This window comes from Chiloscyllium punctatum, chromosome 10 (assembly GCF_047496795.1).
Source record: "Chiloscyllium punctatum isolate Juve2018m chromosome 10, sChiPun1.3, whole genome shotgun sequence".
Classification (NCBI taxonomy): domain Eukaryota; kingdom Metazoa; phylum Chordata; class Chondrichthyes; order Orectolobiformes; family Hemiscylliidae; genus Chiloscyllium; species Chiloscyllium punctatum.
In genome coordinates this window covers 59777336-59795933 of record NC_092748.1, presented here as the reverse complement: position 1 = coordinate 59795933, position 18598 = coordinate 59777336, and the positions used below count along the sequence as shown (strand labels likewise).

General features: G+C 41.3%; 1 protein-coding gene and 1 long non-coding RNA gene across 8 annotated transcripts in view; one reads left to right on the top strand and one right to left on the bottom strand.

Annotated features, from left to right (window-relative positions):
* myo3b (myosin IIIB) overlaps positions 1–18598 on the bottom strand; it is a 586128-nt gene that overhangs the window by 264894 nt on the left and 302636 nt on the right. The window lies entirely within an intron of this gene.
* LOC140482215 (uncharacterized) lies at positions 632–15870 on the top strand. Its single transcript, XR_011961688.1, has 3 exons — positions 632–779; positions 11130–11221; positions 15550–15870. It is a non-coding gene; the product is annotated as an uncharacterized lncRNA (long non-coding RNA).

The window sequence follows — 18598 nt, the reverse complement described above, 5'->3', positions numbered from 1 at the left end:
TTTTTAAAAAAGCTGTTGCTTAATCATTGAAATTCATTTCAGTCTTTAACTCCTGCAGTTGTTGGCACTATTTTAATGATATGCTAAATAAGTTCAAATCCAAAAGTATAAAGCTGATGACTTGTTTAGAAATAAGAAAAGGCAGCATTAATGTTTTACTCTCAGACACGTTGTAGATATTCAGGACTACATTCTGAGAAAAAACAAGGAAGACACATTGTGCTTGAAATGTTAACTCTGTTTCTCTCTCTACAGATGCTGCCAGATTTGCATGTTTCTTCATCACTTTCTGTTTTAAATTACATATAATGTCTGACTGATCCATTCTACTTGTCAACCATAGTAATGAATCTTGTTATGAAGGTGTAGGTGTGTACTGTACCACATTGTGTGCTAAACAATTTTAAAAATGTTACATTTGGTTGACACAGCTAGCTGGCGAAGTGTTGTCATGGTACCAAAACAAATTCAAATTTGGCCAATCAGTTCAAATTATGCCCCAGACACCAAAATCCAATCAAAACTGAATTTTACTGTTTGGGATGACATCAAACCAATGAAATGATCCAATGTTTTGGGGTATAAAACCAGATATTTTGAACAGTTAGGGGGAGAACTACCAAGAGCACCAACAAAACAGACTGCTAGCTGAAGAGCTCTCTGAAAAGTACCTGTCCATAAGGAAAGTTGTGCAGCAGAAGACCGAAGAAGAGATGACCCAGAAAAGTACAGAGGAAAATCTACAAAGGAGAATTGACAAAGCTGACAGATTTTGAAAGGTGATTACTTTTGTGAAAATCTTAATCAGTTTTTTTTTATTGGACCAGTATTGTAGAGTGGGAGGTAAAAGATAGGTTTAAGAGAAAGGAGTTGTACATAGCTGGTGTTTTAGTGTTCTCTGTTGGACTGAAAGAATAAAATTGTTAATTTTTACTTTAAATAGTGACATTTGGGATAGTTCTTTGCCTCTTGAAATTTAACATATTACTGTGTGAGGTGAGCTTCTCTGTGTGTTGGGTTTAAATTAGCAGAGGGGTTTACCCTGTGTTGTACCAATTTTCATTGTTCCCCAACCTCTGCTGAAACCTCACACATCTCAAACACAATAAACATCTAGATTCTTATTCTTATGCAGACCCTGAAGCAGTGTACAAACTTCAGACCTTTGGTGAATATTTTAGTCTTGTTCCATCTCATATCCAGTACATATTCCAGACTTGACATCTAACTTTGTTTTCATTGCTCAATCTGTACTCCTTATCCTACACACATCAGAAACTAATGTTCATGTTATCCTGAATTACTACTTCCATCTTCCCCAACTCCTGGCCTAGCTGAACACTCGCTATTCTCATTCCACATTCAGCGTCTTTGCTCCTGTACAGATTTGCCTCCCCCTCCAATTGCTGTCACTCTGCCCAAGAAAGTAGCTCTTTTCCAGCAGCTCTCAAACCTAATTCATTTCTCCACAAACTCCTCCTCTTCCCCCTTTATTCATAACTGTTCCCTTCTTTAACTCCTACTTACCACAGACCTCCAAGAAGATTCCTCCAATCCTCATTGATCTACGCCATCCTCCCTCTCTATGTTGACCAATAAATGCCCACAAACAAATTCTCCACTTACCCACAATCTCATCTTGAGCATAATCAACAGATATTACACAGATGCCAACTGCCCCAACTTCACCCGTCACCATCATCATACCTTCATTATTCACCATATTCCCTGTCCTGCCCACTATAGTGGCAATATACCATCATTACCAAATCTTACTTTTGTGTCTCTTTTTGACTTCTCTGGCTGTCCTTCCACAATCAAACTGTACAACTTCCTCCATTTCTTCTTATCTTTATATACTACCATCATGATATATTTGTTGAGTTCTCCACCTCCTTATCTAAGCAAGATCTCTGCACTTTATCTTAAAGCTACTAAATTCCACAGAAATCCACCTGTTCCTCACCATAGCTGAGCTTCTGACTCTCATTGCTTTTCTCAATATTACCCCCATATTACACCTCATCTCACCTCCAGATAGGTGAAACCTGTGCATTCTTAATGTCAAATGTTTCTTTCAAATTATTGATTTTTTTCCAATATATATTGCCTAAACTGGCTGAGCCACTCCAGAACTACCTATTATGCCTCATGCACAACTCACCATTTCATGTTTCTCTAGTTCACAACATGCATCTAACCTTTTTTCAATATCTTTATTCCCAACACTCAGCAATTATTTCTTCAAGGAGGAATGGCATTGTGTAGGGAACTAAACAGTTTTTCTGTGTATGCATATGATAGGGGATGCCTTGATAATGGCAATTCAGTCACTTCAAATGGGGAAGTAGCTGCTAGAACTACAATGCTAACCGCTGTCAGTTGCTTAAAAAAATCAATTTGGCATTTGACTTGAGACATTTTAAATTAAATAGCTCCAGAATCAGCCACTTGCTCAGAAATTCCATAATGATATTTCACAAATGCCAAAACTAGTCACATGACAGGACATTGTTATTGTGTCAAAGGTTATTTAGAAAAGCACTTGAGAAATACTAAAATGGACATATGACAATAGATGAGCAGTATTACCAATCCCCTAAAATGTGGAGGTGCCAGTGTTGGATTGGGGTGGACAAAGTTGAAAATCACACAACACCAGGTTATAGTCCAACAGATTTATTTGGATGCATAAGCTTTCAGAACAGTGTGTCCTATGATCCTGTCCCACTAGCTACCGACCAAGAAACAGCACTCTGAAAGCTTGTACTTCCAAATAAACCTGTTTGACTATAACCTGGCATCATTTCTCTATAGACAGTGGAAAGATTTAAGGATCTGTGCACCCAAATCTCTATGATTACTTTTTGAAGAATAATGTTTAAGTTACATACTTCTCATACATGGACAGTGAAGATATTTTCCATGCATGTAGCTGAGATAATAGAAATTTGTTTCTTTGAGACTAAGTGTGGAGGCAGACTCGAAAGCAGGAGATACGTCTGCTCAAGGGTTTTCTTGCAGGATTACATTCTTCTCAAATAGTTTTGTATCCATGCAGGAAAAACATCATATTATATAGTCAGGTGGACAGGAAATTCTGCCCCCATTAGGATGTTCTGGGCTCTATATTTAAATTCCGGACATCAGACTTAAATGACACACAGATTGCCCTTCACTCTTAGAAATTCAGCGGTATCAACCATCCTCTGCTCATCACCTCTACCCATCCCTTGAAATGTCAAAGACCTGGTAATGAGCAATGCTGTGGTTCAGTGATATTATCCTAGAGGTTCTCCTGAAATCTGTCCTAAAAGGGAAGTGAATAACTTTTTCCCTAGGGACAGCAACAAGACATTATTCCCAATAAGGAAGACAGCCTTATTGGGAAAGAGATGGTTGCAGAGGTTAGTGCCTCCTGGGGACTTTAACAGACCCTAGTTCTACTGTCGCAAAAATATGAATGATCTGCTGCACTCTGCCTCAGGTATGTATCAATGTCTACTATTCAATGCTTCATGCCCCTATGAGGGAAAGCTAGCATTGTAAATTTGCCAGTGCACAGGATTGTCACACAGAGACTGACCACCAGACATCTCCAGATGTGTCACATGTAATCAATATCTATCATTTCACTGCAGCCACTAATGCAGCACGACTTTCACCATAGTGCTACTGTCTTTTACACATCGACCAAGGCTTACATTTAAAAATTAAAGGGTACTACTTCACTCAGCACCTCACCGATCTTTCATCGTAATGAGGAGAACATGCACATCTGATAGCTTTTCAATTTGGCTTGCATTAGACAAGGACACCACTCCAAAACATGCCTTTGGCTTACATATATTTCGGACACACACCTCATATAATGTTTTATTGATTCGTGTCAATGTTAGCTCTTTGACAACTTAGAAATATCTTCCAATCAAAGCCCTTTATCACCTCGTTTCCTTCATGCCACATTCTTCCTGTAATGTGCACAGATAATCACAGTTCTGGAGTTGAGTATTTCTGGCTATATCTATAATGGAAGGAGTACTCATGTAGCCATGTTAATATCTTTTAATGTTTCTCTCCTTCCAGAGAAGGGGGTATGCCAACACATGGTTCCTAACTCATCCTGAGGTGCAGGCTGTCAAGCTTTGCTGAAGGATACATTAGCTATCTACCAGCATCTAATGACAACACCTCCCAGGAGCAATGTAAAACCATGGGTAACAGTAGTGACATCTTACACTAACAAATATTTATGCATTTCTATGCAATTCCAGATCCCATTCCCAAGCCAAGATGTCAAAATAAGAGCCTAAGCCCCCAGAATCATCACAATCAACAACAATCAGCACATCTCTGAGGAGGAGCAGTCAAAAACTTCACAGGGTGACCATCCATGCCTTCTTCCCCAACCTCTAACAGCACAGACACATTCACCTCAGTGGGAAACCTATCTCATGTGTGCTCAGGGTCATATTCTGTTCACACAGCACTGACAAGGGCCCACAGCTAAAGGAAAAAGAAACAGCTAAAGTCTCTGAAATTCTGAGCAGTACCAAAGAACATACCTGTACCGAGCAGAGTACAGATCACAAACCTCTGATCTCAGCTACTAAGAAGCTGACAGTCATAGAGTCTTAGATTCATACAGCACAGAAACAGACTCTTTGGTCCAACTCATCTGCACTGACCAGACATCCCAATCTGACTTAGTCCCATTTGCCAGCATTTGGCCCATATCCCTCTAAACCCCTCCTACTATGTACCCATCCAGATACCTTTTCAATGTTGTAATTTTACTCACTTCCACCACTTCCTCTGGCAGATCATTCCAGACAGGCACCACCCTGTGCATGAAAAGGTTACTCCTCTGGTCCTTTGTAAATCTTCCCGGTCTCACCTTAAACCCATGTTTTGGAACCCTCATCCGAGGAAAAAAAATCTTGGCTATTCACCCTATCCATGCCCTTCATGAGGAAGAGGCTAGCAGGAGAATGTCTGGCAAAGACATCAAAGATCATGCACAGACCAGAGTTAAACACAGAGGCCTCCAATACATCTCATCCACATTATTTTTTAGATTAGATTCACTACAGTGTGGAAATAGGCCCATCAGTCCAACAAGTCCACACCGATCCTCTGAAGAGTATCCCACCCAGACCCATTTCCCTCTGACTAATGCACCTAACACTACGGGCAATTTAGCATGGCCAATTCACCTGACCTGCACATCTTTGGACTGTGGGAGGAAACCAGAGCACCTGGAGGAAACCCACGCAGACACGGGGAGAACGTGCAAACTCCACACAGTCACCCGAGGCTGGAATTGAACCTGGGATTCTGGCGCTGTGAGGCAGCAGTGCTATCCACTGAGCCACCATGCCATTCAGTACCTTCGCCCTCAAACCCCACCCTTCCAACCGTAACAAGGATAGATCCCCCCACTCCGGTCCTCACCTTTCACCCCACCAAGCTCCGCATCATCCGCTGACATTTCCACCACGTACAAACACACCCCCCCACCAGGGGTATATTTCCCTCCCCTCTCCTATACACGTTCTGCAAAGACTGTTCCCTCTGTGACTACCTGGTCAGGTCCACGCCCCTCCCCCACCACCAACAACCCACCCTCCCCTCCTGGCACCTTACCCTGCCAACGCAGGAACTACAAAACCTGCGCCCACACCTCCCCCCTTACCTCCATCCAAGGCCCCAAAGGAGCCTTCCACATCCATCAAAGTTTCATCTGCACATCCACAAATGTATCAGTTGCTCCTTTACATTGGGGAGACTGGACGCCTTCTCGCAGAGTGCTTTAGGGAACAACTCTGAGACACCCACACCAATCAACCCCACCGCCCTGTGGCCGAACATTTCAACTCCCACTCCCACTCTGCCGAGAACATGCAGGTCCTGGACCTCCTCCACCGCAACTTCCTCACTGCCCAACCCCTGGAGGAAAAATGTCTCATCTTGCACCTTAGAACACTTCTACCCGAGAGCATCAATGTGTACTTCACCAGTTTCCTCATTTCCCCTCCCCCCACCTTACCCCAGTTCCAACCTGCCAGCTCAATACCTTCCTCATGACCTGTCCTACCTGCCAATCCTCCTTCCCACCTATCTGCTCCACCCTCCTCAACCTATCACCTTCATCCCCACCCCATCCATCTATTGCACGCTTAGCTACCTTCTCCCCAGCCCCACTGCCCTCCCATTTATCTCTCCACCCCAGAGGCTCCCACTCTCATTCCTGATGAAGGGCTTTTGCCCGAAACATAGATTTTCCTGCTCCTCAGATACTGCCTAACCTGCTGTGCTTTTCCAGCCTCTAATCTTGACTCTGATCTCCAGCATCTGCAGTCCTCACTTTCACCTTAAAGGCAGAGGAGTCTATCCAAGTTCTGTCTAATGTCACGACTCCAAATGAAAGTACATGGTTGTGTCAATGGATTGGGTGGCAGTGGCTGTGCAGAGCTAGGTCTAGCAGAACAATCAATATTTGCTGCAATAAAACAAAGAACTCCAGATGCTAGAGACCAGAAACAAACAAAAGCAGAAATTGCTCGTGAAACTCAGCTAATCTGGCAATATCTACCAACAGAAAAAAAGAGTAAATGTTTCAAGTGTAATGACCCTTCTTCAGAACTGGTAACAGATAGGAAAGGGTGGTATTTATGCTGATGAAAGGCAGTGGGATGGAAAAGGAGTGAGCAGATTGGAGGAAAGGAAACCCAGAGAGACTGAAAAAGAAAATGGGGTATAGGCAGACAAGAAGATTGTTGATGATAAGCTAGGGAAGAAGTGAAGCTGAATTTGATGATCATGGGGGTTAACAGCGAGTGAAAGTGCCTTCACTGTGTTGAAAGTACCCATGCCATGACAGGACCGATGGTTTGGGGCAGGTAATAGGTGCAGAAGAAGGTGTTCATACTGTCTAATGACAGACCAGCCCTATCGTGTGGTAAGACTATGATGATTTTGCTTTTATTTACTAATAAGACACTATACAAATTTCCTTCTATCCTATATATGAACTTGGGTGTTAGCTTTTTGTGATTCATGCATGACCACTCCCAAATCCGGCCAAGCTGCAGCTTTCTGCAGTCTTTCGTTATTTAAATAATATTCAGCTCATATACACTTTGGTGGGAAAAATTATAACCTCCCATTTCTCCACATTATATGCCAGCTGCCAAGTTTTTGCCCACTTAATCTGTATATATCCCTCTATAGACTCCTTGTGCCATCCTTATTACTTGCCTTGCCATCTATTTTTGAGTCATTCACAAGCGTGACTTTCATCATCCAAGTCATTAATATATATTGTAAATAACTGTGGCTTCAGCATTGACTCTTGTAGCATTTCATGATTTATTGGCTGCCACCCTGAAAATGGCCTCCTTATCCCAACTGGTTGTCTTCTATTAGTTAGCCAACTCTCTATCTATGCTAATATTTCACTTCCAACATCATGGGCTCTTATTTTATTCAGTAGCCTAATCAGTACCTTATCAAATATGTTTTGCAAAACCAAATATACCACATTCACTGCTTCCTCTTTATCTATCATTCTCATTACTTCCTGAAAGAATTCTAATAAATTTGTTGGGCATGACGTTCCCTGCAATGAAGCTACGCTGACTCTGCTTGATCATACTGCTTGACCAGTAAGAAAAATTGAGCTAACTGGCCCATAATTAACAGTTTTTGTCTCCTTCCCTTCTTAAAGGAAGATATCACATTGGCAATTTTCCAAACCTCTGGGAATTTTCCAGAATCTAAGGATTCTTAAAAGATTACTACCAGTAATTGGTTTTTAAAACTTCCCCAATTGTCTGGCTTACATGAATCTTTGCTTCCTTTCAGGAAGAAGGGCTCATGCCCGAAACATCGATTCTCCTGCTCCTTGGATGCTGCCTGACCTGCTGCGCTTTTCCAGCAACACATTTTCAGCTCTGATCTCCAGCATCTGCAGTCCTCACTTTCTCCTTTACATGAATCTTTGCCACACAGTTTGTTTTTTTTCTCTTTCAATATGATAAGCTTAATTTTGCTGGTTAACCATTATTGGCTTATCCCCTTCCTAAAATCCTTCTTCTCACTGGGATATATTTTTGCTGCGAGCTATGAAATATTTTCTTAAATGTCTGCCATTTTTGCTGGGGATCAAAATTAGAGCTGCTGATGTCTATTATAGTGCAAACTGAATAACATTTTAAAGGTAGTACAGAAATATCTTCCAGAGGCCAGTGACAGGTCCAACACATTCTTTTGAAGACAGGCCTCAGGTTGCAGTTTTGATGTCCCAATTTTAATACGGTATTACACACAGCAGTGAAAGGATACCTTTATTGTTTCCAAGTTTGGGAGTGGATAAATACACTCAGATGAGATCTCTGACCAAGACCAGTAACTAGTGACCCCTGCTGTAAATGTTATGAACAGAATTAGGCTCAGTCATTGATGTGCTCATTAATTCTCACCATCTAGGCTCACATATTAAGAATGACCATATTAGAAAGGTGACAGCTGATAGAGAAGATCCTTAGCAAAACTCAGCACTTACAGGAAAGGTGGAGATAAAGATAGAAGTAATTTTATTTTATACAGAGTCAATCTTAACTATAACCCTGATAACCTCTATTGGCTTATGTTGGCTGTAAATTATGGGTATTTCTAGCAATTAGATTCTGACAACTACAATTTTTTTTCACCTTATTCCGAACCCAAAATTTAGCACACTGTATTCCTATTAATGTTAGCAAGGGTAATTTCCAACTAAATAAAAATAAAGTGCTAATACTGAAGCTAATCTATTGATAAAGTCACAGGAATAGCGTTGACTCCCAAAGTTAGGGAAATCTGTCATGTTCTAAGAAATTAACAATCTAATACTTTATGACAGGGTGGGGACAACTAACAAAAAATTAAATTGGATGGAAACGTGAAGTAATGAATTTAACAGGAAATTGAACAGCTTAGGTGGTGGTTATTTGATTTCTGTTATTGGCAGGTACATTATTTAACTGAGGTTCGCAGGGGCATCTGTGTATGTCATTGTTTGACCCTCAGTGGAAATGAAGATTAAAAACAGCTTAACTGAATAGACACCACATTTCATAGTTTGTTTTATGTAAAGGTCTCTTAGCAACTGTTTAATCTGACTGAAAAAATCAGCTGTCATTCAAAAATAATACAGCATGTTTTATCCACGAACAATCATTTCATTTGGTTGTTTGCATAGAGTGAAGCAAGCTCTGTGCAATGTACAGTTATGAGCCTTTATTTGATGAGAAATCTCATCAGCTTTGAGCAAATATCAGAAATTATGCTCAATGCACACAATACCTTTGACATGTGCACTCAGAAAATTTTAGCAATGATCTATCAATTTAGAGCACAATTATATTTCCCCTTAGTTTCAAATCTTGACATCCTTTGAAAACACAAGAATTAATCAGCAATGCAGAATCTATCATTCATGAAAATACAACACTGAAGCAGAAGGCCATTTGGTCGATTGGGTCTGCTCTGTCATTCAATGAGATCTGATAACCCTCAGCTCCACTTTCCTGATTTATATTTATCTCATTAATTCCCTTGCTGAACAGGAGTCTGTCAGTTTTGAACATGCTTAAACACACAGCAGCAACAGTCCTCTGCAGTAATGAATTCCACAGGTTCATTACCTCAAAGAACAAATTCCCCCCCAGTCTTTGTCTTAAACGGGTGACTACTGAGATTATACCGGGTAAAAACAATGACTGCAGATGCTGAAAATCAAATACTGGATTAGTGGTGCTGGAAGAGCACAGCAGTTCAGGCAGCATCCAACGAGCAGCGAAATCAACGTTTCGGGCAAAAGCCCTTCAAAAACGTTGATTTCGCTGCTCGTTGGATGCTGCCTGAACTGCTGTGCTCTTCCAGCACCACTAATCCAGTAACTGAGATTATACCGTCTGGTCCTAGACTATAGGGGAAACAACATTCAACATCTACCCTGTCAAGATCCCTAAGAATCCTTTATGTTTCAATAACATCTGCTGTCATTCTTCTAAACTCCAATGAGGATAAGTCCAAGCTAGTTGACTTAGAGAGAGAGAGAGAGAGAGAGAGAATTTTAAAAAGGAGATCCTCGAGGGTAATAATACCTGGATTACTCCCAGTGCTACAATATTAATCGGAGACTGGTACTGTTGAGAAAAGAAGTGAGTCAAACAGTCAGGGCAGGCAGGGACAGAGCAGAGAACAAGGAAGAACTGATAAATTAAACTGCATTTATTTGAATGCAAGAGGCCTAACAGGGAAGCCAGATGAGCTCAAGGCATGGTTAGGAACATGAGACTAGCAATTGCATAGCAATTACAGAAACGTGGCTCAGGGTTGGACAGGACTGGCAGCTTAATGTTTCAGGATACAAATGCTACAGGACGGACAGAAAGAGAGGCAGGAGAGGAGGGGGTGGGGTGGCATTTTTTCATGCAGATGGTGGTACGTGTATGGAATGAGCTGCCAGAGGAAGTGGTGGAGGCTGGTACAATTGCAACATTTAAAACGCATCTGGAGGGTATATGAATAGGAAGGCTTTAGAGGAATACAGGCCGGGTGCTGGCAGGTGGGACTAGATTGGGTTGGGATATCTGGTCGGCATGTTTCCATGCTGTACATCTCTATGACTCTATGAAAATCCCTCCATGCCCAGAATCAACCTAGTGAAATTTCTCTGGACTACCTCCGATGCCAGAATATCTTTTCTTAGATAGGAGAACCAAAATTGTTCAAAGGTTTCTGTAGCAGAGCAAAAATAAATTCCTGGAGGCTGAAAATGTTTAGGCAAAAGCAAATAACTACCCCTTTTCCTTCCTCCATTGACCTCCCTAAAGCAATCAATTCTGGAACTCTATTGTTAAGTTGCACTCGTTCAAGATATTTCTATTCCAACAAAGAAAAAAGAATAAAACCATTAAAACTGAAAATATGAAAAAAAAGATAATGCTGTAAAAGAACAGGAACTCCATCAGCACTTGGAAAGAAACACAACAGGCTAATAATTTTATTGTAACAAAATGTGAATACAGGTTGAAAAAAGGTTACTTTCAAACTCTTAACTCGTGTATTCTTTTCAACAGGTGCTGACAGACCTGTGGTGCATTTCCTACTGGAATAACTATCCAATCCGAAAATCAAGGACGCAAAAATCAGCATCTTCATTCCACAAGGGGTAATAGGTCCTAATGATCTCTATTTCTGATTTAACTGAGTCTTCTAGGATCTATTAACTCCCATGACAATACATGGATGTTTGACCAATGATGACAGGATGGACTCAAGGGTCTCTTTCCACACTATAAAAATGCTCTGATTTTATAACCTGAGTTTTTGCCACTAGAAGGACCAATTTGTTGAAATAATCCCATATCTAACCATCCAGGCCCAAGCAGCTCTCTGTTTCTTGCAAAGAAACCAAGAACAGTGGCTGCCGTGTGTAACATTCTGAAGCTTTTGCCATAGATGATTCTGAGATCCTGGGAGACAGGTGAATGGATTGGGATGGGGTTCACAAAAAGCAAGTCACTGGCAAGCAGAGCAAGATGGTTGAATCCAAGACAGGGAAGTGTCCTTCAGTGAGATTCCTGTTCCAGTGCTGACTTTTTCATGAAGCACTGAGTGCCCATCAATGAGCAACTCCTCTTCCACAGCAGGGAAACCCTGGCAAGTCCTGTTAAGTTCCTAAACCATCAGTAAATCTCAGTTGCCTGAAGGACAATAGACTTTAGATGTCTCCTTTATAAGCCTCAATGCCAGAATATCTTTTCTTAGATAGGAGAACCAAAATTGTTCAAAGGTTTCTGTAGCAGAGCAAAAATAAATTCCTGGAGGCTGAAAATGTTTAGGCAAAAGCAAATAACTACCCCTTTTCCTTCCTCCATTGACCTCCCTAAAGCAATCAATTCTGGAACTCTATTGTTAAGTTGTACTCGTTTATAAGCCTCATAGGGCATAGGGCAGGATTCCCATATATAGATCTTCCGCCCTCACTATTTTAGTGCCAGCTGGCCTGATGCCAGCAATCAATGCAGGTTTTCAAACACATTTCTCCTGGCCTCCCTCACTACCGTGCAGAAGTGGCACTTCTGCAAACAGAAGCTACAGAAAATCTGGAATTCTTGCCCAAAGGAAAATGCTGAGATTCGACCACTCGAAAACTTTAAAGCTGAGAATAATCTTTGTTTTTTATTAACATAGAAGTAGGCCCTCAATCCATTCAATAAGATCATGGCAGTTAAGAGTCAACCACATTGTTGTAGGTCTGGAGTCACATGTAGACCAGACCAAGTAAGGATGGCAGTTTCCTTCCCTAAAGGACAATAGTGAACCAGCTTGGTTTTTCCAACAATCAACAGTGGATTCATGATCATCATTAAACTCTTAATTCCAAATTTCTTTTTCATCAAATTCAATTTCCACCATCAGCTGTGGCGGGATTCGAAACCCAGTCCCTAGTACATTATCTGGGTCTCTGGATTAACAGTCCAGCAGTAATACCATTGGGCCATTGCCTCACCTTGATAGGATAAATAGACAAGGTCTTTTCCCTGGGGTGGGGGAGTCTAGAACTAAGAGGGCACAAGTTTAGAGTGAGAGGGGAAAGTTATAAAAGGGACCGAAGGGACAACTTTTTCATGCAGAGGGTGGTGCATGTAGGGAATGAGCTGTCAGAGGAAGTGGTGGAGGCTGGTACAATTACAGCATTTAAAAGGCATCTGGATGCGTATATTAATAGGAAGGGTTTAGATAGATATGGGTCAAGTGCTGGCAAATAAGACTAGATTAGGTTAAGATATCTGGTCGGCATGGATGAGTTGGAGCGAAGGGTCTGTTTCCATGTTGTACATCTCTATGACTCTGAGTCTATGACACTCATGGCCACACCATTCTCCACCTCTGTAATTTTCTCCTGTTTTAAAACCCTCAGAGATATGTACTCTTCTTCAAATCTGGTCCCTTGCACTGCAATATTGCATGGTCAAGTTGTTATCCTGGCAACTTGGATTTATTGTAGCTTGTTAACAGTAGCTTGTTAACAGAATTACCCTTGCAGTTGCTCTGACTGCATCTTTAGAAATCTGGCATGAACCACAGCAGAGACCTTACATTGATTCTGCTGAAAAAAGGCAGTCATTTTTTATTGCTATTGATTCTTGCACCAAATGGTCAGAAACATTTGGCATGTCCTCAATTTACAAAATTGACAGACATGTGGAAAACCTTTATTTGCTTCAAATGGCATATTAAAGGAAACAGTAACAGATAATGGCCCCTAGTTTATATCTGAGGAGTTTATAGCCTGTTTTAAAATTGATCAGTATGAAACACTTTCCCCTCATGTTCTGTTTGAAGCAGTTCATTTGAGATATTTGTTCACTTGTTGAAGAAATCTTGTCGGAATTACAAATAGTTGGAAAACATTTCTGCAGCACATTAATTGCTTAAAATAATTGTGCAAACCTCTGTCAAAATGCCAACACTTTGCTTGTAACATCATTAAATGGCACTTTAATGGAAATTCTGGCATGAAATTACACTTACCAGTTACCAAGACAACAGTAAAAATAACTTATGTACCAAGCGGCACGGTGGCACACAGTGCCTGAGACCCGGGTTCAATTCCCACCTCAGGCAACTGACTGTGGAGTTTGCACATTCTCCCTGTGTCTGAGTGAGTTTCCTCCGAGTGCTCCGGTTTCCTCCCACAATCCAAAGATGTGCAGGTTAGGTGAATTGGCCATGCTAAATTGCCCGTAGTGTTAGGTAAGGGGTAAATGTAGGGGTATGGGTGGGTTGCGCTTTAGCGGGTCGGTGTGGACTTGTTAGGCCGAAGGGCCTGTTTCCACACTGTAATGTAATCAAATCTAAAGCCGAATCTATTGAAACCACTGATAGATTTTAAGCAGAGAGGGTGAGAAAATGCAACAGAGTGGGAGGCAAAAATTCAGTTTCCAGATGGCAGCTTAAGGACTTAGTAAGTTCTCAGAACTCTTCAGGCAGGTGGACTGAGTCTCATTTCCACTTATTGGCCTGGCATGAATACTCACCTACACCCTAATTTAACATAATGGATGAAGTCTGAGTGGGTCAACTAGCTTATAAGAGGTTTTAGTCAAATGTAGACTTGTTTGTAGTTCTTCAACACTTAAAGTTTCAGGGATGAAGTCTCCCAGGTCAACGTGCCTCTCCAAATGTGGCAGCCATGCCAACTGGTGTCAGGAAGGCTGATTATGGCAGGCAATCAGGCCTCAACTCAAGGGGTTACTCAACTCAAAAGAGGGTTCAAGTCAAGACAGAGTGCAGCTCAAAAGGTTCAGAAAAAGGGGTGGGGTTAAATAACAAAGAACAGTAAGAATGGAACTTAAAGGGCATGGTCATCAGGGGCACTGGAAGGCTCCTGGGGAATGGAGGGAGCAAACGAGCATGCAGAGGAGAGTTACAGTGATAAGAAAGGGAACAAAGAAATGTGGCAGTTGTATATTTATGACAAGGAAGTCAATGGACCAAATTAAGCGGACTGGGTTGGTGGGGGGTGTGGGGGGGGGGGGGGGGGAGGAGAGGCGTGGTAGAGAGTGCGCAGGTGAATTGCATAAGGAGCAGTCAAAGGTTAAGGATGGATGTGGGGATATGGAATAACTTGGGATGGGGAGAAGAGCAGGATTTCAAAGGGGACAATGAAAAGGGCAATAGTTACACAGGGAGATTGAAGAAAGTCAGAGGAAACAAGTTCATCTACAATGATGGGGAAAAAACATAAGGAGAAGCAGGGTAGAGGGCGAATAAGTCAAATTTAAAATCTACAGCCAGCATGGGTCTCATTATTCACTTCACAAAGAGATCCTCACTGAGAACCCTTTGCACAAATAAGAGGAGGGGCACCAAAATCTGTGTAAACAGATCCAGATGAAGGAATTGAAACAGAAACTCAGTTAATGCCTTAGCATCAAAGGGAAGCATTCACTGCAGAATAAAGGTGAATAAACTCTATCAGTTTCTAATATCATTATCCCAACCATACCTCATGATTCATTTGACTCCGAGATTAAAGACACCTGAGATTCACCAACAGTCCTGGTGGTGATGGGGTGGGGCTGAGGTTTGGTGACTAGTTATTACACATGCAGTTAGGCAGAGGCATTTACAGGTTGGTAAATTAACGTGATGGGAAAGGAACATTATTCAGGCTGTTGGTTCCAAGGGTAGATGTAGGAAAGTCGTGCACAATATAATTAAAGCCAGCAAGGTTCTGATTGAGCTAACAGCTGCGGGCATGGGAAGTAATTTAAAGATGAAAGAGATAAAAATATTGCATCTAATAGAAGAGGAATAGGAAAGGTAAGCATGAGTCATAAGAGAATGTACATTACAAGGTAAAAGTGGATGAAGGGCAGATTTTCACTTATCACATGAGCAGCCTGACAGGAACTCGAAGGGTAGCATGACAATATCAAATTGTAAATGGGAAAACAAACATCTCATTTCTGATATATCTCTTCACAGATCAGTAAAACGTTTGAACTTAATCCAGCAGCTATACTTGCACTACGGAAATAATGGAGGAGGAGAAGAAGAAACAGCTCGTACCAACAGAACCACAGACACAAGCCTCAGAGGACTACAGCAGTGGTTGTACATACTGCGGCTGAGGAAGAAAACCAGGATGTTCAGGGCTGTTGAGCAGTTATTGCGAGAAGGTCTATCAAAGATTTTGCAGCTACCCTGCAGTTAAGTGAAAGGCAGTGCCAGCAATGAGTGCACAATTATGGATGCTGTCACCTACATCTGGCACCTCCAGTGAGCCACATATGCAACGAGACAATAGTGGAGGCTGCTTGCTTTATACATTTAAAATCTTAAGGAAATTTCATCGCCATTAATTACAGGTTGCTTCATTCCTTTGGCACTAATGACCTCTTGTTCAGCTTCTTGACCTGAGATCAGTTTGGAATTACATAGTGTTACTACGGATTACACTTTTATGACTCATATCTCAGTATGCAAGGTGCATTCAATTATTATGGAGATGTAGCTGGGCTACACTATGTTGATTAACACTCAAAAAACAAGCATTAATGTGAATTTAGACAAGACTTTCTACATTTTTCAGAGTGTAATGGTGACAAAGTAGAGCTGTGCACCGTTGATGTACATGTGAAATCTAACGCCGTACTTTTGGATGATGTTACCAAGAGGCAACAGGTAGACAGAAACAGGACATAGCCAAGGATAGATATTTGGAGAACACCAGAGACAACAGCACAGGGGTAGCAGATGGGTCACGGGTCACTGCTGGTGATTTACTGGCTATGACAGTATAGATAAGAATAGAAGCAGACAAGTGTGGTCCATCAAGCTGAACAGCGGTGGTGAGGCATTGGATGAGGATAGTATGGCCAATTAAAGTATGAAGACAGTTACTGCCCTATCAGTCTTCAGCAATAGAATAGAAAGGGTTGCCTTCAAACTAATTGAACCTTCAACATCTTCCAAAATAAAACAGCTGTTATTATTTATGTAATTACCAAAAGCTGTGACTCCAAGAGCTGAGTTCAGATTGTAAAATCTGTGCATGTGCAGTGTACCTAATTTCCCAGGGCAGACCATTAATATTCAAGTATACTAATGAAGTATTTCTCATTTTTTGCACCCTCTTCGGAGTAGTTTTCCTTCAAATGATTTTGAAAACATGAGGACAAATTTTTAAAAATTTTTGTCGCAAACATTATATTGAGCAGCTTTTTGTAAAAAAACATTGTGTCTCTATTCAAAAAATACAAAAGAAATGACAATATTCTCATCACATCTTTTAGCTTTTGTCTTCGCTTGTAATTTTATGTTATGTATCAGTGGTAAAAGTAGTTTATGTGGGTGGCTGAGAAGTGAGGAAGAGTTACTGTTGTCAGTAATAATAGGAAATTGCCCATTATTATGAACATCTAAGAGATTGAGATTAGCATGAAACTACAAGGAGAACAAAAATTAGACAATATCTTTCCTTATTCTTATTGATTTTATTTTGCACTTGATTTTTCAAAACAAATCTTCATTTAAAGAAAAGGATGGACAAGGCGGGTTAAAGGCAAACAAGACGGGGCAGCACAGTGTCTCAGTGGTTAGAATTGTTACCTCAGTGCCAGGGATCTGGATCTGTGTGGATTTACACATTCTTCCAGTGTCTGTGTGGGTTTCCTCTGGGTGCTCTGGTTTCTTCCCACAGTCCAAAGATGTGCAGGTTAGGTGAATTAGTCTTGTTAAATTTCCCACAGTGTTCAGGGATGTGTCGGTTATGTGCATTAGTGTGGAGTAAATGTAGAGTGGTAGGGGGATGGGTGTGGGTGGGACTCTTTTTGGAGGGTTGGTGTGGACTTGTTGGGCCAAAGGGCCTGTTTCCACACTGTCGGGATTCTATTCTATGAAAATGAGATATTTTCTTGCTCCTTTACCGTTTTAGTGAAAGTGGAGATGCATGACATTGAAACAAGGCACAGGCAATACATAGAAGCTGAATGAGTAGTTCTAGTAAAACAAAGTACAGACTGTGACTGAAACAAAGAGCTGATGGGAAGGAGAGGCGACAGTGTTAAGGTGAAGGCATAGTTAGTGTAATGTTGGGGGTTTAGAATTACTGGGATGGATCAAGGGCTACTGATGCACATGTTTTCTCTATAGCAGAGTGGCTTAGCATTTACTGCAATGCTCCCTCCCCGCTCCAACCCTGAGTCTGCTTCTCTCAAATGATGAATCAATACTCCTCCATGTTGAGCACCAATTGCAAATAGTACTGAGAGAGGAAAGACCACAGAATGTACTTTACACAGGAAAAAAAAAATCAATTCCATCAGCAAGAATAGCTTGGTAGCTTGAGAATTGTCCAAATGGACTGAACCCTAAAGGATACAGCTGCTAGACCAACTCTACAGCAGGTAGTGAGGGAACTCATTCTTACCAACCGACTTATTGCACATGCATTTTTCTAAAACTATGTCGGTAGGAGTGACCATTCACAGACCTGGTGGAGATGAAATCCCATCTTCACACTAAGGACACCCTCCATCAGGTTGTATGACATTAACACTGTGCTAAATGGGATAGATATGAACAGATTCAGTATTTCAAAACTGGGCATCATGGGCAATCACAGTAAAATTGTGTTCAACCATAATTGGTAACCCCATGGCCAGCATATTTCTCACTCTACCATTACCATCAAACCAGGCTCTCAACCCTAGGTCAATGGAGTGTGCAGGAGGGCATGCTTGGAGCTGGACAAGGCATATCTGAAGATAGGGTGTCAAACTGGTGAAGGTAAAATGACTACTTGCGTGCCTAATTAAAGCATCTTTTGACAAAACAAAGTGATTCCACAATCAATGGATCAGATCTGAGGCCAACAAATCCAAACATGAATGGTGCTTAACATTTAAAACAACTAACAGGAGATGGAAGCTCTGCAATATCCATTTTGCAATGAGAGGAAAAGCTAACATCTCAGTGAAAAAATATAAAATTTAAAATTTGCAACTACCTTCAGCTGGCAATGCTGAGTGCA